The sequence below is a fragment of the Vulpes vulpes genome, chromosome 12 (genome assembly GCF_048418805.1).
Source record: "Vulpes vulpes isolate BD-2025 chromosome 12, VulVul3, whole genome shotgun sequence".
Taxonomy (NCBI): Eukaryota; Metazoa; Chordata; class Mammalia; order Carnivora; family Canidae; genus Vulpes; species Vulpes vulpes.
This window is the reverse complement of record NC_132791.1, coordinates 132,953,617-132,978,057: the sequence shown is the minus strand read 5'-3', so window position 1 is coordinate 132,978,057 and position 24,441 is coordinate 132,953,617. Positions and strand designations below refer to the sequence as shown.

General features: G+C 50.4%; 1 protein-coding gene across 5 annotated transcripts in view; it reads left to right on the top strand.

The window, feature by feature from the left end:
• The window catches only part of ZFP3 (ZFP3 zinc finger protein), an 87,371-nt gene that overhangs the window by 11,731 nt on the left and 51,199 nt on the right, over positions 1-24,441 (top strand). Inside the window, exons 3-6 of one of the 5 annotated variants that reach the window (XR_011995879.1) lie at positions 1,065-1,157; positions 1,308-1,381; positions 5,772-5,857; positions 6,926-7,818. The gene's annotated coding sequence lies outside the window, so the exon portion shown is untranslated. Of the gene's footprint in view, positions 1-1,064; positions 1,158-1,280; positions 1,382-5,771; positions 8,813-24,441 lie in introns of those variants that run through there. The other 4 variants (XR_011995878.1, XR_011995874.1, XR_011995875.1 and 1 more) reach the window with 4 other exon arrangements.

Below are 24,441 nucleotides of genomic sequence, written 5' to 3'. Positions count from 1 at the left end.
ACTTGGAGCTTTTCCTTCCCCCTCCATCTCTGGCTGTCAGAATCTGCCTGTCACCGTGAGCACTAGTCACATGTTTGTGTAAGCAGAATTCCATCGAGGAAAAGAATTATGGATTCCCGTAGGTCTAGAGCTACAAAAACCAGACCTCACACTCTCAAGGGCCTCCCTCAAGACTCTGAGAAAGCCCTCGGGAACTTTGGTAGCTCTGTCTGTGCACGTTTTCCTCATCCCAGTTTTCCTGGTGCATTAACACGTCCGGTTTTGTTTTGTTTTTTCCAACCCCCTTATTGCTGAGATTTTAGGGCTAGTGTTTACTGTCATTACTCCTCAGATTCATCATGTGCTTCCCCAAGGCAGGTTCCTAAGCTTGTTAGGTGAGGGATCCCCGAGACTCAGGAAGGCTCTGCCTAGAAAAATATGCACGTGACCTTGGGGAACTCATAGGCCACCTGAACCCTGTCCTCAGAACCACCTCCCCACCCCCCCCACCCCCCCCCCCCGGGTCCTCTCCCTCACTTCTCAAAGCAAACTTTGACCTTGGAAAGACACTAACCTGGTAAGCAGCAATAACCACTCCCTTGTGGCGTGCCTCGACATTTGGGGTGAATCTCTGTCGGAGCCATCTGCCTGGGCATGCACCCAAGAGCCTCCGGGAAGGAGGAGCCCCAGGAGAGCCCGGGGATGCACAGAGTCCTGCCACTTGCTGAGCGCTGTGACGTGTTAGCACCTGTGCACGGACCCTGGGGGCCCCAAGAGGCCCCAGGACAGAGGGAGCAGGTCTGAGCCCCAGAAGGCTGGTGGGAACTGAGCATCTGATGGTGGGCCGTGCCCCCAAAGGCTCCCAGAGCTCCGAGAGAGGAGGAGGGCTGGGGGCGGTAACCCATGGGCAGGTGAAGCCTCTCCATGAGCCCCAGACCTGGCTTAGGCCCTCCCCACTCTCTCCCACATCCTCGTCTCCAGCCCCAGGATTGCTCAGAGGACTCTGCAGCCACTCCAGCCTCCCCTGTGTCAGCAGCGGCGCGGCTGGAACACTCATGTGTCCTTGTTTGTAAATCGCTTTGCAGGCAGCGTGGACCCAACTCCTATGGCGTCTGGCACCCACCATGTCTCCAGATAGCCACCTGCTTGCGGCCACTGCCTTGCCTCCGGACCACAAGGTAGGAGCCCCACCACACAAGGCCCTAGCCCGTGGTGTGGGGGTCCTGGACCTGTGGGGAAGGAGGGGTCGGGGGGCTGGCCACAGCCAGCCAGAGGCTCAGGAGTCTGCCTTCCACATCCAGGATAGGCTGCTTTCCACCACTCCACAGGCACTCCCAGCTGCCATCCTGGCCGGTTCGGACAGCTGCTGAATACTTCGCTGTCGAATTCTAACTTAGTTATGGTGAGAATGGATGGACTCCGGTGGGGAAGGCGACGCCCTCCGAGGCTGTGGGGTAGGAGGGCTGGCCTGGTGACTTGACTGTTTGAGGCCTTTTGCACAGAAGGGGGTTGGTTATGCCTCAGAGTGGGGAGAGTCTGGGACAGCTCCTGGGCAGATCCCCCGCAAATCACCAAGTAGGGAGCAGAGCACTGCTACACCCTTGACCTGCTGGCTTTAAACTGTGGGGCAAGGGTGCAGAGGAAGGGGCTTTGGGCCGAGTGGAACTATAATCCACATCCCAGTCCACTGACTCCCATGTTGGGGAGCCTCGGGCGGGGGGGGGCAGTGCATGTGACCTTGGAGGTCTTCAGCGGGGCCCAGAGACTCTGCATCATAGAGATGTTCATGCCGGGCAGCAACCCTCCCAATGTGATGATTCCACCTTGGGGTGGGACTCCCACGTTGAGGCTCCACAGACACCTGGCGCCAGAGGGGCCTCACCCCCTCCAGCATCACAGCATCCACCATGCGCAAGGCACTCTCATTGTGACCTAAAGCCTTCTTCTGCCCTCCTCATCGGGGTCAAGAGACCGCAGACACCCTTTGTGGCACCTGCTTGTGTCTCGCTCCCCGGGGATGGGGCTGACCTTGTGGAAGGGCGTCTACCCCAGGGTCAGCCACTCAGAGCTTAGCAGACAAATGGTTTCCATGAGCAAGAGGCCACGAGTGATGAACTGGACACTCAGTGAACCGAAAGCTGCCTTTGGCTTTTCTCTGCCGATCCTTGATCACCTCCAAAGGGTGACGGTGGTGTGAAAGTTGTGTGTTACCTGTGGCATCCCCTTGTGTGACACGGGGATGGGGAAAAGGTTGAAGCTGTGAACCAAAGGTCTCTGTGCAGTGGCAGCCGTGTACTCAGGTGCGGGCTGCCGTGGGGCACCTGAGGCACCTGCCACTTCCAGCACCAGGAGAGAGATGAGAACAGATCCAGTAATAGCTCCCCCGTGCCATCCTCAGAGTCTTTTGTTACCACCTTTGCTTCTTTATCTCTTTTCTTCCTTCTTTTACACATTATTCTGCTCTTGGACACGTCTGTCCTCCATGCGAGCTGGTCTCAGACACATCTGCTGGGACTCCATGTTCTTGTTGCGAGACTTCGTCTCATCACGGGCTGGTGTTCTCCTCGGATGGATTTGTCCATCTGCTCAGGAGAATCCTCTAAATAAGCTCTAAAATGGCTGCTGCTGCTGCTGCTGTTTTTTTTTTTTTTTAATTTATGATAGTCACACACAGAGAGAGAGAGAGGCAGAGCAGGCTCCATGCACCGGTAGCCTGACGTGGGATTTGATCCCGGGTCTCCAGGATCACGCCCTGGGCCAAAGGCAGGCGCCAAACCACTGCGCCACCCAGGGATCCCTTTTTTTTTTAATTTAAAGATTTTATTTATTTATTTGAGGGGGATATGCAGAGGGAGAGGGAGAAGCAGACTCCTCGCTGAGCAGAGAACCTGATGTGGGACTCGATCCCAGGACCCCAAGATTATCTCGGTCACTCCTTGAGTTTCTGTGTCCTCCTCGGTAAAGTGCTTTGTATGTAGTAGGCGCCCAATAGGTGCAGCTTCTTTTTCTTCTTCACCCATTTTACATTTCTTCCGATTCACCCCGACTTAGGGATGCTTTCTCGCAAGCTCCAGAGCCGTCGTCATAGAATACAGATTGCGTCTTAGCCTCTGCGCTGATCGTTATGGGCTGTGTTTTATCTTAAACCTTCTGCCTACGTTATTACTATTATTATTCCGTCTATTACTATTATTATTATTCCGTCTATGTTAGTGCTGCTAAGGAGCCAGTGTAAGCGGATGTGGGGTCTAATTACTGTTCCTAGGCTGTTTCTTTGTCAAGTCTAACTAGCGGGTTTACAGTGAGGTTGCGGAATGCGATGTGTCCCGGGATCTATCACAGAAAGTTCTTCCTTCAGATTCTATTCTGCACAATCTCCCGAAAATCCAATACTTTCCTCTACTTTTAAATTTTAGTTGTTTCTTTCTTTTTTTAAAAAAATATTTTATTTATTTATTCATGAGAGACACAGAGCGAGGCAGAGACACAGGCAGAGGGAGAAGCAGGGTCCCTGCAGGGAGCGCAATGTGAGACTCGATCCCTAAACCTGGGATTATGATCTGGGCCAAAGGCAGATGATCAACCGCTCAACCGCGGAGCCACTCAGGCGTCCTTAGTCCTCGTTTCTAAAATGAAATTCCATGTCGCAGCCAATTATGCTGCCCATGTACATATTACTGGATTCAACCAATCTGGTTTTGATCAGCACGTTGGTGTATTTTTCTTCATGTGTTTTCTACCTGTTGTTTTCACCGGATTCAGAAAACCATCAGTACCGATTGCTTCAAGTATTTTTCCGTTTTCCTCTTTTTTCCCCCAAGACTGTAATCACACATATATTTGGTTGATTGAAGTGGTCTCACAGCTCACTGATGCTCCTGTCATCCTTTTTTTTTTCCTAAGTATTTTTATCTGTTTCACTTTGGTAGGTTCTATCCTCATTTTTCATCTCAGACATTGTAATTTTAATTCTAGAATTCAGTTTACATCTTTTTTTTTTTTTTTTTAAGATTTTACTTATTTATTTGAGAAAGAAATTGAGAGAGCACACAAGCAGGGGGAGGGGCAGAGGGAGAAGCAGACCCCCCACTGAGCAGGGAGCCCGACGATGTGGGACTTGACCCCAGGACCCTGATGTCATGATCTGAGACAAGGGCAGATGCTTCACCGATTGAGCCCCCCTGGCACCCCTCATAAAGTCCTTACACAGACTGTCCCCCTCACCTTTCCTGGCCTTCCCACATGCTGCACATTCTGCGTGGAGACTTTCCTTCTTCTGTCCTCCCTGCCCCTTCTTCCTTGCTGACCCCCCATATCCTGAGGCCCAAGCCTGGGCTACACCTCCAGTTCCCTGTGCCCCCACAGCAGCGTCCTGCCAGGATACGCACCCCAGCACGTAACCTCGTGTCCCTTGCTCCTCCACCTCCACCTCCACCTCCATGTGGAATTTGATGGAGGGAAACATGAACATACTGATGCATCCAGATGCACGAGGTGAAGGAGCTGGGCAGGTGGGGATTTGCAGCTTCTTTACGAATTGATGACTTAAAACCAACAGTGTTCATTCACTTCCCATGCCTAACATCTCTTTATCTCTTTACTCTGCTTCCCTGATGCCTCGTTTTCTTAGCTTGCAGTCCCTGGGAAACAGCCCTTGAGATGGAGCGTGTGTGGGAGTCCATTTGGGGGTGCCCTGGGGAACACTGCCCGGGAGAGCAAAGATACCATGGGCCTGGCTGGGAGCAGCTATAGCAGGAGCCTGCATCCGTCCTGGGGACATGGGGGGCACCAAAGCAAGGGGGCCAGGCCTGTGAACACACCACCCCTTTCCCCTGGCCTCTCCGTGGGGATTCGGTCAGGGGGCTCCGGGCAGCCATGGGGAACTGTGAGGTGCACCCAGCAACCCCGGTGCTAAGGACTTCTTTCTCTCTCTGCTTCCACATGGACAGGATACCAAGAACCTGGCACATAGAGGTGTTTACAAAACATTTTTTCCTGCTCTGCTTAACCTGTTCCGTGGGTGGGTTTTTAAATTCTGGGATATTCAGTCACATTGAAGATGCTGCTGCCTTTTGTCACTGTTCTAATCAGTGACATAGGCGGATATCAAGTCCTTACCTGCTCCCGCCATGGATGAGGCATGTTACTGGGAGGTCACCCCCACCCCCATGTGCAGGTACGATTTAGCCCCTTTGCACAGAGTAGAAAGCTGAGACTCAGGTTGAATGACTTCTCAAGGTTGCTCTGTATCCCCCACAAAACTCATCTGCCTTCATCCTAACTCCTGGTCCCTCAGAACGTGACTGTATTTGGAGAGCGGGTCTTTAAAGAGGCACTTAGGTTAAAATGAGGTTATCGGGGGCACCTGGCTGGCTCAAGGGTCGTGAGAGCCTGTTGGGCGTGGAGAAAGGCCTCGGGGTGCCTGGAGGTCTCAGTGGGTGAAGTGTCTGCCCTCAGCTCAGGTCATGGTCTCAGGTCCTGGGGTTGAGTCCCGCTTTGGCTCCCTGCTCAGCGGGGAGTCTGCTTCTCCCTCTGCCCCTCCCCCGGCTCATGCTTGCTCAAATAAATACATAGTTTTTAAAAGAAAAAAAACGAAGCAGCACAGCAACCGCTGTCCCTCCAGCACTGTCCACAGACGAAATCTAAGCCTTGTGCTTGCTGGTAAAGGAGAAATGGTGCGGATCCAGTAACAGAAGCAGGACAGAGAAGGACAGAGGAGGAGGAGGAGTGGAAATGCACTAATGACCTCCCAGTGCCCCAGGGTGGGAGCAAACCTGGACCTGTGCCCCCAGGTGACGAAGTTTCTAAGCTGAGGCCTCAGAGGCCCCAAGAGACAACCAGACTTTCCACGAGGCTCCGGCATGAGCATGGACAGGAGGTAAGTAGAGCCACGGGCGTCCACGCACACACCCCGTGACCAAGCCCAGGCTGCAGGAAGGCAGACTGGGAAACTGGGAAGTGCTGGTCCCTTCACGGAGGACCAAGAGGTTTGCACTTCCTCCTGAAGGCCGAGGGGAGCTCGTGAAGGGGTTAACACAGAATGGTGTAAGCACAGTGAGGTGCTTAGAAGACCGTCTGGATCATTTTCTGCAGGATGGGTGGTGGGTCACGGCAGCGAGTAGGGTTTTGGGGCAGGTGACCCCAGCAGTGATGTGCCCTGGAGTGGGTGACAGCCCCAGTGGGCTTCGGGTAGTGGGCACAGATGGATCGAGTCCGAACGTTAAAGAGGCAAAATGGGTGGAACCGGTGCTGTCCTCAAAAGAGGGGGCGAGGGGACAGGCGTCAGGGTGACATCCATGCTTCTTGCTTGGGCAACCGTCTGATTTGCGCAGTTGGAGGTGAGGACAGGGTGAAGGGGACATCACCTGACACATGTGTGAGGCACCTGTGGGGCCTCCGGGAGCAGCGTCCGGGGAGCCGATGATGGGTCAGCAGGTCAGGAGCCCAGGAGGAGCGTCTGGAATGCAAGGCACAGATGCCAGAATCACGAGCATGCCACTGGTACCTAAGGCAGAAGAGTGTTGCCATGGGTTATGGTTCGGAGCCCTGGGCATGCGCTGTGGGAGTAGAACCGGATCAGAATCCCGGTGTCCTCGTCTCCCTTGGCCATCCTTCCCTGAGGCATCCCACAGAAGGGGCTACCATGGGGATGAAGCCCCCTGCCGGATGGAAAGCTGCACACCATCACAGGGTAAGCTTCCCAAGAAACACCACGGGGCCAGGGGCCTCTGTCTGTTTGGCTTTGGAACCATACCCTGGATGTAGCAGGTGCTCAATAAGAAATGATACAATAAGCCAATAGGTTACCTGTTGACCCTCTTTCCCTAAATCACCCCTGAAGTTCTCTTCTCCCTTGACTTCCACAATGTGTGATGGTCTGGCCACCTCTGTACTTTCTTTACCCATTTCTCCTTGTAATCTTCTTTTTTTGGGAATGTTATGGAAGCTCAGCCCCTTGTCCATCTTTCTGGGACATCTCAGTAACTCCGTCACCTCTGGCTCCCGTGATCACCTTCATCTGGGCAGAATCCTGAATCTGGAACTCCAGCTCCTCACCCACACTTGTCTGTAATCACAGTACATGTCTAGTCCCGTGTCCTGCTGGATCATGAAGCAGATGGATGAAGATGAACTCATCATCTCACAGCTATTCTCCTTTCTTACCGTCCATTTCTGACCAGTTTTCATGGAACACATACTGAATTGCGATCCTACGGTGTTCAGGCACCGTTCTAGACTGTGGGAATACCCTGGTGCATGAGACAAAGTCCCTGCCCTCGTGGGGGCTTGTGTTCTAGAGGTTTCTAGGCCAGACCCACAGGAGCATATGCCACCTAAAATGTGGTACACACACCATATACATCAGTCTCACCCAGGAGCTTAGTAGAAATGCCAGTTCTCAAGCAGCATCCCAGGCCCACTGAGTCAAGGCTGTGCGTTAGGGGCCCAGCATTCGGTGCCTACCCAGCCCTGCAGGTGACTCAGGGGAGCAGCAATGCCCTCATCATCTCAGACCCCCCTCTATTCATACCTGGGAAACCTGAAGATTCCTCCTGTGGCCCTCTCCATCCCCATCTTCATCTGGAACCTTTGAACCTCATGTATGCATTGCTGGAAAATCTAATCAATCTGTTTTCTGGCTCCATGCTGTTGGATGGAGGACTTTTCTCAAATCCTGCCTTCACCGACAACAATGATAAAAAACTCACCGTGGCGGTTTAAGTCATCTGTTCAAGGAAATAACAGCTTCTCTGGACCTGAGAGCTGTGTCATGTACCCTAGGGCTGCTGTAACAAGGTACATGGATTGGGCGGCTTCCAAGAGAAATTCACTCTCGCAGTTTTGGAGGTGGCTTCCCTCTGTGGGCCCTGGTGGCAGCGGGCAGTCCTCATATCCCTTGCTTTGTAAACGCGTGACCACAAGCTCGGCCTCCCTGTCCACATGGCTTCTCCCTGCTTTTGTCTCTTTACATGGCCCCATTCTTACAGGGACACCAGTCATACTGAATCGGCGACCCATTCTACTCCAGGATTTCCTCCCCTTAACTAATTATATCTACAATGATCCTACTTCCAAGAGGGTCACATTCTGAGCTACTGGGGTTAGGACTTCAATATACGGAAGGAACACAGTTTGGGAGCGGGGCACAATTCAATGTGTACCAGTAGCCCCAGTGTACAGTTCACCTAAGAGCAAACCTGTGCTCCAGCGTCTCCCCTAACTTCCCTGTGTGCCAGGCCTCACCCCATGCTGTCCCTTTGCCCCTGACTCTTCTGCTCCCGATGTCCCTCCAGCTACCATCTATTTTTAAAAATATTTAATTTATTTATTCACGAGAAACACACAGAGGCAGAAACACAGGCAGAGGGAGAAGCAGGCTCCCTGTGAGGAGCCCGATGCAGGAGTCCATCCCAGGACCCGGGGATCACGACCTGAGCCAAAGGCAGATGTTCAACCCCTGAGCCACCCAGGCACCTGCTGTCCACCACATACACTGAGAACCAAGGACTCACATGCCTGCCAGAGGCCAGGCACTTCATCAGAACAAGTGACGGAAGCTAGATGGTACACGACAAAGGGATACTTTGCTTCCATGCCAGGCAGACAGTGGAGATTGGTGGGAACTGGGGATCTGGGAATTCGATGCAGAGTCTGAAAGCAGAGCTCCTCTAATTCCTGCTACGTGCACCTGTAGACATGTGGGCTCTGTGTGGATACGTCTGAGCCTCCAAGACACACTAACATCTACACCTTGTGTGAGTAGATGTGAAAGCCATTTCCACATTTTAAAATGCTGGCCACGGATTCAAATAAAAACGAACTGTGTGAGCAATGGGGGGAAACACGTCTGCAGCCCTACCCAGCCCAGGGGCCATCATTTCTTCAGTCTGTGACACTCCCCATGGTTCCAGGCCTACCTGTTGGCACCTTCTAACCATTTCAATCCTGTTAAAGTCACATTGATGTTTATGTGCTGGGTGATGCCAAAGACAGAACCATGTCTAGAGGGACCCGGAGATGCACCCACTGAGGAGACGCGTGAAACAAGTTAGTGTGAGTGAGCACTAGCCCCGCAAGCTAGACAAGAGAAGCTCTGAGGCAACTCTGGAAGGCTTCTCAGAGGAAAGGGCTTTGGAAGCTACTCCTAAAAGGATGTGCAGACCTTTACTAGGACGCTACTGGCCTAAGCCTTCCCCCCTCCTCTGAACTCCAAGGGCAGGAATATCTCAATCAAGTGTGAGAACATGTGTGTCCCCCGCCACATCGGGGCCCTCGGTAACCCCCGAACCCAGGAACCAAGTGTTTTGCAAAGGCTCCAGGCACAGAGCAGGGCAGAGAGAGGTGTGGTCTGCATCGGTGTGGGGGGTAGGGGCTGGAGGTAGGCAGCTCCCGGGCCCCTAGGAGGGAACTGGAACCTACAGGGGTCGGGGGGAGCGGCAGCTGAGGGTCGTGGCGGTGCGCGCGGGGAGCCGTGGGTGGGGGCCTCCCCGCCTTCCTCGAGACCCCAGCCTCTCCCAATTGGCCGGCCCCTGAGAGTCTGCCCTGCACCCTGCTTCCCGGCGTGGGGCGGGCGCCGAACCCCTGGCTCTACGCACCCAGCGGGTCTCCCCTCCGGCCTCGCCTCCGCCGCGGCCCCGCCCCGCGCCACCGTGTCCGCTCTGCGCAGACTCGGCCGGACCCGCTGCGGGAGGGGAGGGCCTCCACTGCGCAGACTATGGGATCCCGCAGCGCCGCGTCGCGCACGCTCGCGGGTCCCCTCTGCGCAGACCCGGCCAGCTCCAGCTGTGGGTCCCCTCTGCGCAGGCTCGGGCCAGGTCCGCTTTTGGAGGGGGTCTCCTCTGCACAGATTGGGGCCAGGCCCTCGGCCCCGCTGGGACTCGCGCGATTCCGCTCCGGGGGGCTTCGGGCGGCACGGGGTGGTGCACCTGCTGGTCCTGCGGGATCTGTGAGCTGCCGGCGGCTGGGCTTCGCCCCGTGGGTCCGGGTGGGCAACCCCAGCAAGCAGTTTTACATTTTTGTTCCAATTCTTTTTAGTCGTGTCCCCCACCCCGCCCATCCCGCAAGCCTGCGTGGTCTTATTCGTGGATGCCTTCTGTTTGTATTGTCCTGTCAGAGGCTTGGGACACAGGTGCACAAGGACAGGCACCAGTAACGTTTAAAAGGGCAGGTTCTGAAGGGAGAAGGCCAGACGCTCAGAAAGCTGACCGGCTCAGTCTCCTACTGCTTAGGGGCTGTGTGACGCTGGCCAGCTGGTTAACCTGAGTCCCATTTGATGGATGGGTCGTTCCCCTTTCCTCACTAATATATTTTTAAAAGATTTTATTTATTCATGAACGAGAGAGGCAGAGGGAGAAGTAGGCTCCTTTTGGGGAGCCCAATGAGGGACTCGATCCCAAGACCCGGGGTCACGCCCTGAGCGGAAGGCCGAGGCTCAACTGCTGAGCCCCCCAGGCGCCCTCCTCGCTAGTTATAAATGCCGTCTTTGACGTTGACTCAGCGTACACGTGTATTTGGTTATGTATTTGGGGTTTGCTCCAGTCATCTCCATCTTTCTTCTTTGATAATAAACTGTTACTGGGAGCTTTTAAGTGTGTGTTAGAATCTGTCTGGTAGGACCAGTCCTCGCTCCGTTTACTCTCTCCTCCCCCCTTTTTTTCCAGAAAAATTGTAACCATGAAAATATTCTTATATTTCTTACATTATTTTTAAGTTAACAAAATAAAGGGGGGTTTGATTTTTTTTTAAGATTTATTTATTTATTTATTCATTCATTCATTCATGAGAGATACAGAGAGAGAGAGGCAGAGACATAGGCAGAGGGAGAAGCAGGCTCCATGCTCCGGGAGCCTGATGTGGGACTTGATCCCGGGTCTCCAGCATCACGCCCTGAGCCAAAGGCAGATGCTCAACCCCTGAGCCACCCAGGTGTCCCGGGGGGTTTGATTTTGAAGGGTTTTGTTCAGTGTTAAGAACCAAGATCTGGGGCACCTGGATAGCTGAGTGGTTGAGCGTCTGCCTTCGGCTCAGGGCATGATCCCGGGGTGGTAGAACCGAGTCCTACATTGGGCTCCCCACAGGGAGCCTGCTTCTCCCTCTGCCTGTGTCTCTGCCTCTGTGTGTGTGTGTATCTTTCATGAATAAATAAATAAAAATTTTTAAAAATGAAAATAAAAGCAGCCCCCACCCCCATCACCTCCTGGCAGGCAGCCGCTTCTCTGCTGTCTTGCACCTGCTCCCTTGAGGTGTATTCAGTAAACTTCTTTCTCCTTTGTTCTGCTTCCCAGGAATTCATTCCCTGCCCAAAGTACTGGCTTCCACCCGATTGTTGCCCCACATTTGGGGGCCCCCATTCCATGGAGAGGCACCCCATTTAGGTACCACATTTGGTGGCCTAGACAGGGAGACTGCAGCCCCCTGACATTTGGGGGAACCCCACATGCAGAGCCTTTGCCAGTCCTGGGCTCTCTGTGGGTCCTCTGGGAGTCTCTCGGGACTTGCCCTTGTGCACCGGCTCTGGTCCTGCCTGGGGGACTGATGGCCTCCAGCCTCGGTGACTCCTGGGTAAAGATCCAAAGCCCTGGCGGGAACCAGCCAGACTGCCCTGGTCCAGGAGGGTGAGGGATGTCCCCTTTTCACTTCAGAGGGAACTTGCTCTTCTCGGCCCTTCAGGAGGCTAACCCTAGTGCCCCCCAAAGGACAGAAAGGCCAAGGGCCCCCCCCGTAGTCTGAGGGTGAACAGGTCAGATTGCACCCCAGAGCACGAAGGGCCCCTGCCCTGTGCTTTCTGACTCCGACAGAAGGTCTGCTCCCAGAGTACCCCGCAACTGGCTCCAGCCACCACCTTGGTCTGCAGGCGAACACAATCCCCCGAGACTGAGGGGTGAGTCCCCCTCCTCTTTCCCACCCAGCGGGGCCTCATGGGGGTCTAGCTGTCACTGCTGCCAGGGGATGCCCCCACGGGAAGCGCCAGGCCATTTGCCACTGCCCTCTTCTTGTGGGACCCCCTAGTGCTGTGGGACACCCTATGAGTCAGTCGCCTTGAATCACATGATCCCTCTGGGGGATGGGACGCCGACACCCCAACAGTCTGTCTCCTTGTATAGGTCTGATCCTTTATCGGGTCCGGCTGTCTTCTCACGCTGTCCTCCGGCTGGACTTTCGCTGAAACACCTCCCCATTGGTCAGCAGCCCCATAGTGTCTCATTGCAGTCCTGGTCATCAATCAGGACCCTGACTCAGGAGCCCCTTGCAGAATATGTGTGGCTGCCAACCAGGCTAAATATGCACCCCCTTCCTTACATACTGGACACTGGCTGGCTTGCTGTTCCTCGTCCTAATAGATGCAGGGGCTCTCCCCTCATTCGTTTCCCTAATTCATGACTGTGATCATTGGGGCCACTGTGGTTAGTCTACCTTGGGCCTGGAGCTTTAAGGAACATTCCCGAGTAGCTGCTGAAACTCCTTTTGTTTGGGGGAAGTCCCCTGTCTATGCCGGCCCAACCTGCGCTGTTTTATTCCCTCTTGTTGGCGGGAAAACACGGCGTCTGCTCCTCTGTTGGAGCTGATGAGGTTTAAAACCAGGCATCCTTGGGGCACCTGGGTGGCTCAGCGGTTGAGCTTCTGCCTCTCCCCCACTCTGTCTGCACCACCATGGACGCCACCTGCATCCCTGGCTCCTAGAGCATCCTTGGGGCTTCCAGCACCATTGGCAGCTGCTCCTCCCATCACAGTCAAGGGAGAAGAAAATCCCCTGGGACTTGTACCACCCACATCAGATTGCCCCACCAGGGCCCCAGGTGAAAACTCACAATGGGGAACAAATTGATTGCATTTTAAGCGGACCCAGGTGAAACATAATTTGGGTTTAATTAAGACCCATCTTTAGAGTTATCAGCATTAAGTATGAGACATTTTATTCTACCAAGGTTTACTGACGGTCAGTTAAGCTCATGATCTCTGTTACAATTTGTCAGCAAAAAAGGGGACTTAAAATGATGGTGAATCTTGTCTTTCTCAGTATTCTCATGGGTCATCGTTAAGATAGCCTTCAGAGGGGATCCCTGGGTGGCTCAGCGGTTTAGCGCCTGCCTTTGGCCCGGGGCATGATCCTGGAGACCCGCGTTGGGCTCCCGGCATGGAGCCTGCTTCTCCCTCTGCCTGTGTCTCTGCCTCTCTTTCTCTCTCTCTCTCTGTCTCTGTGTCTATCATGAATAAATAAACAAAATCTTAAAAAAAAAAAAAAAAAAGATAGCCTTTAGAGCCTTTGGCAACCTGAAACTTGAAAGCTTGCTTGAGTGAAAAATTGGGACTGAATTTGTTGGACACTTAGGTCTTTTTCAAATAGGATGGAGTACTAAAGCATCGATTAGTGCTTGCAGGTTTGTGCTTTTGGCTTCCTGTTGCAGAGAAACAGGATATGTCAGTATTGGAAAACATGCTTTGGGCTTAATTGATTTATAAATGTACCATCTAAAGAGTGCTGCCATAATGACTCACAGTTGGTTACTACTTAGTTTCCACGGGAGACTAAGGTTTCTAAAAGTTAAAATTCTCCTGAATGTAATTAACTTTGACGAAAATAAGGGAAGCAACTCTGCATGTGTAAGAAAAGTATGAGGAATGGGAATATGTTTTTGTTGAAGGTAAAAGAAGGTAATTTTGTCCTAAAGGAGATAGGTTGTTTGCAGAATAATGGCTTGGGACAAAATCAGACTACAGAAGAAAGTTTGTAGAAGGTTCGTGAAGGGAAGTCTTTGGAAAGGAATTTTACATGTGGTGGAGATGGACTAAGGTTGAAAATGAGCGGATTTTAAATTGATGTACAATTGGTGTACAATTGAAATTCTGATTTCTCTCTGTTCAAAAGACAGTTTTCTTGGATGATTGGTCTGCTCTTGATAAGGAAATGTAAACAAAGTTGTTTTCTCTCCTCTTTGCCCAGGAAACCCAAAGTTTCTGTTTTGTCCTTCATGAGCTATAATCCTACATAGGCATGTGCTTTAAAACTTTCTAAGGTTTGGTGGCTTGGTTTGTTGGGCATCTGCCTTCAGGTCAGCTCATGTTCCTGAAGTTCTGGGATCGAGCCCGCGTTGGGTTCCCTGCTCAGCACGGAGTCTGCTTGGGATTCTCTCTCCCTCTGCCCCTCCGCATGCTCTCTTGTGCTCGCTGTCTCAAATAAATAAACTAATATTTTTAAAAACCCATTAAAATTAAGATAGATAAGAATTTCCAGAACTAACTAAAAGATTGGATTCAAACTGAATAAAAATTAGTAACATGGGACTAAATAGAGGAAGATGATTATGTTTTTGTGACTCTTGCTTGAAATTTTGGTGGCTCTCTAATAGTATTTGCTCTTTCAGATTAAGAAAACTTTCTCTTAAGATAGCTATGACTTACAAAAATGTGATAAAATATTAATTTCATGAACAAATTGAAGCATTTTACTTTTCTCTTTACCTGAACACTCTGAAATTCACAAAGTCTCCGGAGTGGGGGTGGGGGGTGTTCTTTCCTAGCAGTTGTTGTAGTTTGCCTAAGTTTGCTAAGAATCTGGTCTTCTTATAAACAGGACAACCTTGGAAATATTGGTTATTTTTACAAGGCTTTCACTGAAATATCCTGTTTGAGAGAGACATGCACAGACTAAGATATGACCAGACAGCTTTTAGGAAGTAAGGTTGACTTTATGAAACATGAAGCCAATAAAGCCCCTTGAAAATGTTGGTCTGATACCTGGTTACAGAGTTCCCAGCAGCCTCACCAGGTGAGTAAAGGATGTCACTTCCTGGCAGGTGGAGGAGCCTCAGGTTATTTTGAGGACCTTGGGAAGAGGAATTCACCCAGATCTGTAGGTACTGTACTGCTGGCATCATGTCTGATGGCAAGTACTTGGCTTGATTTCTGGCCTAGAGAGGCTACTAAGAGTTTGATCAAGATTCCTCATAAAAAGTTCTGGCAAAGGAGATTCTAGAAGATCTATACAAAAAAATAAAATAAAATAAAAATAAAAGATCTATACAGGTAATCACTGTTCTTGCTGAGCCTGTACAAATAATTAGGCCAAGTTTATTAAAATTGTACTTGTTTTTTGGACAAATTAGTCTTGATTTGGTTATCTCTGAAAATAATGGTAGATTTTAGTCCCAAAGACTTTACTTATTCGAGAGAGAGCACGAGCAGAGGGAGAAGTAGACAGGGAACCTGATATCAGGTTCCATCCTGGGTCCCTGGGATCATGACCTGAGCTGAAGGCAGATGCCCAACCAACTGAACCACCCAGGCGCCTCCAATAATGGTTTAATTTTAGAGAGAAAAATTATGTTTCAGTAACACACCTTTGCAGATGTTAAATTCTAGTTCTCATGGTCTTCGAATGCTTGTTGTTTGCCAAAGCTCAACAACTTGAGGTCAACTTCAGAGAAGTTGCCGCAGGAGCTTGTGTATAGACTATCTTCATGCTTGTTATTCTGTGGGGATAACAGGACCCCATGGGGATATGATTATTTGAACAGCTGGAAAATGGGATGGATTCTCCAACAATCTGTATAATTCAGCTAGCACCTTGACCAATTCTGTATGGCTGGGATGACAAAATCGCTCTTACAAGCCAGAGCGCACCGTGCTCTATGGAGTTAACTACGGACTTGTGGAAATAAGGGTAACCCCACTGTCTTCGTGATTGGATTGACTGATGCACCAGGGGATGCCCATAGCTCCCTAGAAAAGTCTTCTCCAAAAAAATTAAATAAAAAAAAAAGAAAGAAAAAAGAAAAGTCTTCTCCCACTTGCCAGCGAGTCCTTGTAATTAGGATATTGTTATGGCTAAACATCAAACAAAGAGGGCTTTTTTTTTTTTAAGGTTTATTTATTTATTTGAGAGAGAAAGTGAGAGAGCATGGAGGGGAGCCGGGGGACAGACAGAGTTGGGAAGGAGGCTCTCTGCTGAGCAGGGAGCCTGACATAGGGCTCGATACCAGGACCCCAGGATCATGACCTGAGCTGAAGGCAGACACTTAACCCGCTGAGCCACCAGGTGCCCCAAAGAAGCTTCCTGATGGTTTCATCCCTTTGCTGTGTTTGTCCTAGAAGCCACCTCTTTTGACATAAAATTGCAACTAGAAGTTTTAGCCAAGTACACGACAGCCACCTTTAATAAAACCCATCTCGAGGTCACCCACAAATTCAAAAGGTGGCCCTCCAAAACCGAATGGCCCTTAATATCCTGACTGCAGCTCACAGAGGAACCTATGCTTTCTAAAAACAAGAGTGTTGTGTATGGACTCCAGATTTCCATTAAAATGGGACAGGGCTTCTAACTAACATGAATATTCACATTGACAGTTTAAGCCAATCCCTCCCTTCCCTGTAATGATTGGTTCACCTCTCGGAGTAGAAGATTTTGTCATCTGTCAATGTCCTCTCCCTAGGGTGAATCGTCTCCACCATTAACAACCACCAAAACCAGTATGATCCAGAACCTGACCTGTGTTTCTCAGGTAACCTACATCCAGAGCTTACATTTGGGGATTGCATAGATCTCAAGACTCTTTGCAGGACAAAAAGCCACTTGAAGCTGTCTGGGCCAGGCCATACTAAGTTCTCTTGACCCCTCCAACAGCAGTGTAAAACTTCACGGCTTGTCCCTTTGGAGCCATCTTTCCAGAATCAAGAACCCCCTGACTGCAGATGAGGAGCCCTCCACCAAGCCACAGTTGCTAGCCTGTCGAAGATGTACACCTGTTCTTCAAATGACACTTGGGTGATGCACATCCAGGGGCCTAGGGGACCATGCATCCGGCCCGTCCCTGTCCCTACTCTCTCACATTCCATTATTCTCTTTTATCTTAGAAAAACTCCCTGAATATTTTCCTCCCGAAACTCACGATTTCTCCTAGACTTCGTTTTTGAACTTTTCCTTCAGGGTGACCTCTCTGAATGTACTTGGTCAGAAATCATACCTTACCAGGAGTTGTCCCCACACCCTGGCACCCCCGCCCCTCATAATGTCCTGCTGTCACGTTACGATCATCACCCCTTTGGGGGACAAGCTTTGTCTTTCTCATAGTAAGCTTTGGGCTTCCTCCTTCCAGACCATGCAACACAAGGATGGGTTTCCTGCAAAGAAACCTGTTCATGGCTCTCTTGGCTTCTTCCCTTCTTAGGACCCCTGAGTCAGGGGTCCCTTCTCTTTAATCTCTTTGTTTAACTTGTCTCTTCTATGGGTACCTGGGTGGCTCAGTAGGTAAAACATCTGCATTAGGCTTAGGTCATGAGCTCAGGGTCCTGGGATCGAGTCCCACGTTGGGCTCCCTACTCAGCGGAGAGCCTGCTTCTCCCTCTCCCTGCTACTCCCCCTGCTTGTGCACAAATTCTCTCTCTCAAATAAATAAAATCATAAAAAGCAACTTATCTCTTCTAGAATCCAGCAATTCCATATACGAATGATGGTTCAACAGGGATTGCAGCCCGTACCAGGAGGGTCCCCTCCCCAAACCCATAGACCTGACCACCAAGGAATTTCACCCAAATGGTCTAGCTGCGTGTTAATGTAATACCATGCTCTGATCTATGACTGCACAGGACCACCCCCCCTATGGACTGAGAAGCTCAGGAGGGACATCTCTACACCCCACATTCAGCAGGAAGAAGCCACTGCAGATAATTTGTTATCATCCACCAGTAGGGGGGAATGTAGAGGCTTTGCCTGTTTAGGCAAACAGGCTTGAACCATGGAACCCAGAAAGGGTCCCGCAGTGACCCCCTGGCTGAACACAGTCTTGTCTGTCAAGGGACCCACCTCAACATGGCCCTAAGCCCTAACTGGCCAATGGGCTCCTTACAACCATGCACAGTTACCAAAAAAGGAAATTCCATTTGTCCCCAGACCTCCTCACCTTCTCCCTTTCAAACTGGCCCCCGCCCGCCGCCTCCTGGCAGGCAGCCTCTCCTCTGCTGTTCTGCACCTGCTCCCTCGAGGTGTATTCAGTAAACTCCTATCTCCTTTCTTCTGCCTCCGGTGAATTCTTGTGAATTCTTCTTTGGTTGTCTCTGTGTTGGTTTCATACAGTCTTTCTCGGCGGAGGTAGATTTGAGTGCTCAGGCTTGTGGGAGAATGTGTGTGGCAATTACACAGAAAAGGATGCTGATTGGCTCCGTGTGGGTCACAGGTCCAGCCCCCAGCAATCCCTGTATCCCACGGAGGAGGTGCTCTGATGGGGGGGCTTGGATTCCCGCGGGGATGAGGAAGGGAGCCACATTGCTAGGAGGCCTCTCAGGTGATGACACGACAAGGCAGGTGTTGGGTTCCCGAAAACTGAGACAGCTGTTGGGACAGGGAAAGTGGCCGATGTCCACCCTGGGCCAGCATGGGTGACGGGGTGGAGCACGTGCACGCTCTTTGGCTTTATCCCAAGGGCATCAGACACCTGTCAGGGGTTAACCTGGGTGGAGTACCTGGGTGTGAGGAGGGGGGCCTGTATCCCACTGCGGCCACCTGAGACCCTGAGACCCTGAGACCGAGCCAGCATTGCCCAGCCCAGCTCCCTGTGAATTCCTGACTGTAGACATGAAGGGGCTAGCGAAGTGATTGCTGTTTTCAGCCAGTAAATTTGGGAGTAACTGATTATGTGGTAACAGATGCTTCCAAACGGAAGCATCATTTGCTCCATCATATTCTCATCTGTCCATCAACGGCTTCACTTACTATTAAAGCCATTTTCCCATCACTTTTACCTACTTGGTGATGGATTTCTTCTTCTGTCAGAAGAGTTGGCACTTTAATTTGTTATAAATTGTCGTTGACAGTATTTTTACTTCATCATACATCCCCTGAGAGACAAGCTGCCAGCGTGACAGGTGGAGGTAGACCTGAGTGATTGTTAAGTGGGAAGGAGTTTTCACAAGGGGACTAAATGGAAGCTAGTTGATGGTTAACGATTTTCACATTTTGATGAAATTTTTCTACCCAGACTCATAATTGTGGAGATTTAGATAATGAATATCTAGGGGATGCCCAGGTGGCTCAGAGGTTGAGCGTCTGCCTTCGGCTCAGGGTGTGACCCCAGGGTCCTGGGATCGAGTCCCACATTGGGCTCCCTGCAGGGAGCCTGCTTCTCCCTTTGCCTGTGTCTCTGCCTCTCTCTGTGTCTCTCAGGAATAAATAAATATAACCTTTAAAAAAAGATTATGAATATCTAAAAAAAACAAGGACATCCCCACCCCAGCAGTCATCTTTAGGGCAGGAGTGTTTCCTTACTGATGAAGGCTCAGGACACTCGAATATTTTCATTGTTACTGCAGTGATTTTAGGTGGCCTTTGAAATCTTCATGATTCACTGTGGCTTCTAATGTTCTAGGATCATAGAGGTGGGAGGCACCCCATCCTCTCTCCTTCCCTTCCACAAGACTTACTGGGCTCCTGTATGTGTATCAGCAGCAAACATTTATTGAGCAATTCCAATGCACACCTGTCTTTTTCTGCATGCAGTTTTTTTTTTAAAGATCTTATTCATTTATTTGAGAGAGAGAGTGCACACAGAGGCAGAGGGAGAAGCAGATTCTCTGCTGAGCTGGGAGCCTCATGCAGGACTCGATTCCAGGACCCCGGGATCAGGATCTGAGCTGAAGGCAGATGCCTCAGTGACTAAGCCACGCAGGTGCCCCATACTGCATGCAGTTTTAAAAATCTCTCGCTATGTAAATCAGAGACCAGGCAAGGTCAGGGAAAGAGGAGAGAAAGAAAGAGATTTTTTTAAAAAGATGTTATTTATTCATGAGAGACACAGAGGGAGGCAGAGACACAGGCAGAGGGAGAAGCAGGCAGCTTCCTGCGGGGAGCCCAATGCAGGACTCAATCCCAGGACCCCAGGGTCGTGATCTGAGTCGAAGGCAGACACTCAACCACTGAGCCACCCAGGAGTCCCTAAAATGATCTTTAAATGAAGAATATGATCTATTACTTTGTTTTATTTTTTTTAAGATTTTCTTTCTTTCTTTCTTTCTTTCTTTCTTTCTTTCTTTCTTTCTTTCTTTCTTTCTTTACTCATGAGAGACACAGAAAGAAAGAGAGGCAGAGACACATGTAGAGGGAGAAGCAGGGTCCATGCAGGGAGCCTGACTTGGGACTCAATCCTGGGTCTCCAGGATCAGGCCCTGGTCTGAAGGTGGCACTAAACCGCTGAGCCGCCTGGGCTGCTCCTATTACTTTGTTTTAATCATTGGTTTTACCACTTGCTCTGAGAAATGTTAACAAATTTACCAAAACTGTCTCATGTACATCAGATCACAGAAAACCCTCTCATGTTCATCAGATCACAGTGGTAACAATGGTTATGTTGTTTCTAGAAAGGTCTTTTAGTAAGTGAATCAGTTCTCTGAATAACCCCGAAATCAAACACGGGCAAAACATTCAGTTATTTTTTTCTTCACAGCAGAGGCCATTTCGCCCAGAATTGTGTGGACCACTAGGTGGCACTGGTTTGTTGCCAGCAGTGACTTAATAGCTCAAAATGTCTTAAATCTTTTCTTTTCAGACGATAGAAAATAAACTTACCAGATATCGAGAATGACATGACTCTTGGCCCTTCCCACCTGTGACCTAAAAGTCTACCTTGTGAGAAAAAAAAAAAAAGGCTATAAAACCAAGTTACATTTTAAAGTGAGTTTCAGGACACTATTTATACTTCGGCCCTTTCTCCCTCACTGCCTCTCTCACTTCCACAAATATTTATTGAATGCCCACCATGTGAAGTCAGTGAAAATACAGTGATGAGCAAAGCAGCGGTAGTGCAGCGCCTGTGGATCCCGTGGTTCCCTATGGATGGGCAGATCCTGGCGTAGTAACATGATGTCAATGTTGGGTTCACTGCAGAAGCAGATATGAAGATGTTTCCTAATTTTAAAAAAGATTTTATTTATTTATCAAGCCAAAGACACAGAGAGAGAGGCAGAGACTAAGGCAGAGGGAGAAGCGGGCTCCCTATGGGGAGCCCGATTAGGGACTCGATCCCAGGAACTCGGGGTCACGCCTTGAGCTGAAGGCAGATGCTCAACCACTGAGCCCCCCAGGTATCACTGTGGAATTATTTTAAACTAGGTTAGTGAGACACCAGAGATTTGATCTATGAGATGTCGATTGAGTATCTTTTCTAAGCAATAGCGGGAAAGGCAAGGTACTATTTATTTTTAATGTCCTCAGAGGAAGTTTGTCTTGGGTCACTGAGTTTTGCATTGTAGAGAGCTGACATGAAATGTATTGGAAAATTTATTTTTGTTTGGTGTCTCATGGGAGGTAGAAGTGTACAAGTTATGCAAATAAGCTTTTTTTTCTTTTTTTAACCATTAGGGAAATTTCATTTCTGGTAAATGCCACCTCCTGCAAGTTTTTTTAAAAAAGGTTTTGTTTACTTATTTGCAAGAGAGAGAATGAGTGGTGAGGAGGGGCCGAGGGAGAGATAGAGAGAAGCAAATTTCATGCCAAGCAGGGAGCCCTGACTCGGGGCTCGATCCCAGGACCTGGAGGCCACTACCCCAGCTGAAGGCATGCACTTAACCGACTGAGCCACTAAGGTGCCCCTCTGCAACTTTTATTAAAACCAAAGCCATGTTCCACTGATACCCAATTGTAAAAAAAAAAAAAAAAAAAAAGGCCAAGGCAACGAATTTTAAAAAAAGATTCACGGGCTATTAGTGTAAGGATCACTTAATAAGTAACCAAGGGTATTTTAAGCAATTTAGTATTATTTCCCAATTGTGGAATATTTAAATTCTTCAACTGTGGCTGATCTAACACTAACTGCACTGAGTTTTGGCAGTAAGGTGTGGGTAAAGACACTGAGTCTTACAGTTGGAGGATCGAGATGGCACAGTATCCATCGTGTGCTCCTTACCACGGTTTTGCACAGAGTAACTGGCACACCTTGCTCTACCAACATGAAATGTGGCCGCTGCCACTTGCTGCCTGTGTATCAGTGGTGGAGGGCTTCTGGCCGCCTAGCCTTGACCTAGGGGCGGCTTGGTTCCCCATGTGGCATTGGCAGAGGTACACGTGCCCTTGGGGAGGGCGGAAGGTACAGGTGAGGAATGGGAGCACCTGACAGCTCAGGACGCATGTCTGGGCCCTAACGATGCCACTGATGCCACATGCATCTTGAGAACACACAAAAATTGGTTTTCTTCTGTTAGGAGCACATGCAGCCACTGGTGGGGTCACTGCGGGAAATGTCTTGAGGAGGATCTAACATATTTATGGGGTCATAGCAGGTAATGGTTTCTTTCTTTTTTTTTTTTAATTTAAGATTTTACTGATTTATTCATGGGAAACACAGAGAGAGAAAGAGAGAGAGAGAGAAGCAGAGACACAGGCAGAGGGAGAAGCATGCTCCCTGCGGGGAGCCCGATACAGGACTTGATCCCAGGACCCTGGGGTCACGCCCTGAGCTGAAGGCGGATGTTCAACCACTGAGCCCCCCAGGTGCCCCCAGGTTTCTAGGGTGCTGATGCAAGTGTGAATAGGTTGTTGCAATGCAGAATTCTCTGATTCTGTGTAGAGGGTCCTTTTCCAGGGAGCGCTGAATCAGAACTGCTGGATTTAGCCTTTCAGATTCCTGATTTCCTTGATTCAATGTGAGCAGTGAAGTCAGAGGTCATCTACTTCAGCTCTTTAATTGGTAGAAGAAATGAGCCCTAGGAAGGATCTCTTATTCGCGCATTCCCAGGAAAACTACCTTTGCAGATGCTGCTTAAGTACGGTGAACATATAAGTCATCATCCAAACCAGGACACCGTGGAGAGTGGAGAGGGCACCATTCATCCCACGGGACGTCCCACAAAAGCCAAAACCGTCCTGGGCGAACTGGAATCGAGATTCGTCTGAAGATGTAACCCTCACCCTGGAGGGGCCTGGCCTGTGCTGGGAATGAAAGCTGTGTAAACTGCGGAGAGCGGGGTAGTTATGCACTGTGAGAAGTGTGAGAGGGCTGGTGAGGAAGAGTGTGCCTACCTCGGTGGAGGGGTGTGGTCATCTCCCTGAGAACGCGCAGCTGCAGCTGGGTGCTAAGGGTTGAGTCACCGTGTCAGGTAGGGAAGCAGAAGAAGGATGGTCCCAGCAGAAAGAAGGAATATGCAAAGCCTTGGCATCATTTTGATGCTGGGAAGGGGTCGGGGGGTGGGGGTGCTGCAAGTAAGAGGACTGGAGGCTGAAATGAGGCCAGCGGGAAGCAGGTTATCAGGGTCTTGCATGGCATGTTAAGGAGTCTGGAGGTTGTCTAGGCACAAGGGAGCCACTGAAAGATTTTTAAAAAAATTTTTTAAAGATATATGCATTTATTTGAGAGAGAGAGAAAGCAAGCATGAGCAGGAGGGGCAGAGGGAGAGGGAGAACCTCAAGTAGACTCCATGCTGACCCTGGAGCCCTATGCAGGGCTCATCTCATGACCCTGAGGTCACCACCCCCCTGGAATCAAGAGCCAGAAGCCCAGTAGGCTGAGCTACCCAGGCACCCCACTGAAGAGTTTTAAGCGGGGCCTTGACCTAATCAAACTGGTGTTCTAGAAAGTCCACTCTGACAGCAAGTGAACACCTGCCCTGGTCCTCCCAGCATCAACCAGTCACTGGGCCGAGGAAGCGAGAGCCTCTGGTTCGCCAGGCTGGGTCATAGGCTCGAGCCCCTAGGTGGGGGTGTGTGTATGCGGGGGTGGGGCGAGACCCCACACGTGTGGTACCACCTGAGAGAAGAGGAAGAAGAGGAGCCCACAGGGAAATCCTGGGCTTCTGCTGGGAGGAGCAGACTGCATCCTGGGGAGGTGAACAAGAGTCCTCCACCCTGGCGGCATGGCCGGGCTCCCCACCCCCCAGGACCACACTCTGACTCTGGTCCCTGTAGCTCTGGAGAGGTCCACATGGCAAGGTCAGGAAAGGTTGTCCTTGGTTGAGAGGTTTGGATTATGGTGGGCCTGAGACATTTGCTGACCATGTAGGCGGACTTATTTTGCCAGGAGAGAGAGTCGGGCCACAGCCTCAGTCTCTGACCCACACGCACCTACTCCCCCATGTCCGATTCCCAGGAAGTGGGTGAGCAGGTGGGATGCAGGTGGGGTGGACCCAGACCTGTCTGCACTTGGAGTGGTGGCAGGAAGGTCCATGTTCATTTCAGGCCTCCCCTGCGGCCTCTCCACGCACCCTGCCTTTGGATGCATTTCGGGTGAATCACAAACACCCGTATTTCTTCCCCTAAATACTGCTGTGTGCATATCCTGAAGCATAACTCAGCATTTGCTGGCAGTTTTTCTTTGGAGGTAAAATTATCTTAGGTTGAAGGGTGCCTGGGGGGCTCAGTCAGTTGAGTGTCAGACTCTTCATATCGGCCCCGGTCATGATCTTGGGGACCTGGGATTGAGCCCCATGGTGGACTCTGTGCTCACAGAGAGTCTGCTTGAGATTCTCTCTCTCTCTCTCTTTTCC